Here is a 2500-nt window from a genome sequence, read left to right on the forward strand (position 1 = left end):
GAGGGACTGAAGGAGGAAAGAGCATATTAATGCAAAATAGAAGAGAAGGGCAGTGAGGGTGAAGGGAAGGAGGGGAGGACAGAATGAGGGAAAAGAGGATGGAAGGGAAGAAGATGGGAGATACAGAAGGAAGGATAGAGAGACGGAAGGAGGGAGAGGGCAGAGAGAGGATGGAAGAAGGGAACGACAGAGAGAGAGAGAGAGAGAGAGAGAGAGAGAGAGAGAGAGAGAGAGAGAGAGAGAGAGAGAGAGAGAGAGAGAGAGAGAGAGAGAGAGAGAGAGAGAGAGAGAGAGAGAGAGAGAGAGAGAGAGAGAGAGAGAAAAGAACTGAAGAACAGAGACAGGAAGGGAAAAATGGGAAACAGAAAGAGAGAGAAAGATATCAACAGACAGAAAGAGGGAGGGGCAGAGAGAGAGAGAGAGACACGAGAGGAGGGAAGGGCAGAGAGAGGGAGGGTAGATAGAAGAGTGGGAGGGAGAGGTGGAGGGGGGGAGACAACATACATGAGTAATCACTCCCTAAGCCTCTTTGGCCCACGCAAGAGAGGGAGAAACGAGAGAAAGTCCTCCTTCGCTAGGGGTTTGATAATCTACTTTTGCCATGTGAATAATTTATCGAGAGGGTGGGAAGGAGGGAGGGAGGGAGGGAGGAGAGGGAGGGGAGGGAAACAGGATAGGTGGGAGGGAGGGAGGAGAGGGAGGGGAGTGAAACAGGATAGGTGGGAGGAAGGGAGGAGAGGGAGGGAAGGAGGGAGGGAGGAGAAAGAGGAAAGGAGGGAGGAGGGGGAGGGAGGGGAGGTAAACAGTGAAGGAGAGTGAGGAGAGGGAAACAGGATAGGTGGGAGGGAGGGAGGGAGGAAGAGAAGGAGGGAGGGAGGGGGAGGGAAGCAGAGTAGGAGAAAGGGAAGGAATAAGAGAAGGAGGGAGGGAAGGGGGAGGGAAACAGAGTAGGAGGGAGGGAGGGGGAGGGAAGCAGAGTAGGATGGAGGGAGGGAGGAAGAAAAGAAGGGAGGGAGGGGGAGGGAAACAGAGTAGGAGGGGGGGAGGGAGGAAGAGAAGGAGGGAGGGAGGGGAAGGGAAACAGAGTAGGAGGGGGGAGGGAGGAAGAGAAGGAGGGAGGGAGGGGAAGGGAAACAGAGTAGGAGGGGGGGAGGGAGGAAGAGAAGGAGGGAGGGAAGGGCTGAGGGAGGAAGGTAGAGATAGAGGGAGGGAAGGAGGGGGGAAGAGAAGAAAGTAGGGTAGGAGGGAAGGGCTTAATGTGGGAAGCAGAGAAGGAGGAAGGAAAGGAAAAGAGGGCTAGAGAAGAGAGGAATTGAAGGAGGGAGAGAAGTAAGAGAGGGCTGAGGGAGGAACGAATAGATGGAATAGGTAAGAGGGTAGATGGAACACAGAGAAGAACAGAGAAGTAGAGGGAAGGAGAGGGAAGGAGAGGGAAGGAGAGGAGGAGGGAGGGAGAAAGAAATGGAGGGAAGGAAATAGATTGGGGAAGAGTGATTAAGGGAAGAGATTGAAAGAGGGAGGGAAGTAGCGAAGGGCTGAGGGAGTCAAAGAGGGAAGGAATAAAGGACACGAGGGAAACGGGAGAAGACGAGAGAGGAAATGAGGGAGGGAGGGGAAGGAAGGTGGAGGGACAGAAAAATCTCGTTTAGCAATGAACAAATTTCCTTGATATTTTCATGACTCTTTCTTATCTATATTCCTCTCTCTCTCTCTTTCTTTCTTTCTTTTTCTCTCTCTTTCTCTTTCTCTCTCTCTCTTTCTCTCTCTCTCTCTTTCTCTTTCTCTTTCTCTTTCTCGCTCTCTCTCTCTCTCTCTCTCTCTCTCTCTCTCTCTCTCTCTCTCTCTCTCTCTCTCTCTCTCTCTCTCTCTCTCTCTCTCTCTCTCTCTCTCTCTCTCTCTCTCTCTCTCTCTCTCTCTCACACACACACACACACATACACACACACACACACACACACACACACACACACACACACACACACACACACGCACACACACTTAGAGTATGCACCTATCTATCTATTCGTCTATCTATCTCTCAATCTGTCTGTCTAATATGACAATCAGCTTGTCTACTAATCTATCTAATTAATTAGAATAAGTACCTTTTTTAAACTATTATTCCCTGATTATCACAAATCCTAAACCCAAGATGTTGCCAATGCCTCATATTACAATGAATAAAATCCCTCACTCTGGACGCTCACTTCTTATTCATGAATGAGTAGTGCAGACGAACCCAAGCGAATGATGAGACGATGAATGAAATCACACTTCTCATATTAAATCTGACACCATCAAGCCGAAATTCAATTACGATGCAATATGCTGTGAATTTCATGGTAGTTCGCTGTCTACATTATTTTTCTTGTTCTTTCTCTTCTTTTTTTTATCGTGCAATTGCAAAATGAAATGGAGTTGGCACCTGGGGCATGCGATTATGACTTTTTGAATTCCAAATTACAGAATCTGGGCTAGATTTTGCTTTGTTTTTTTTTTA

Source organism: Penaeus japonicus, unplaced genomic scaffold, assembly GCF_977035675.1.
Source record: "Penaeus japonicus unplaced genomic scaffold, GWHDUDI00000001_assembly GWHDUDI00000014, whole genome shotgun sequence".
NCBI classification, from domain to species: Eukaryota; Metazoa; Arthropoda; class Malacostraca; order Decapoda; family Penaeidae; genus Penaeus; species Penaeus japonicus.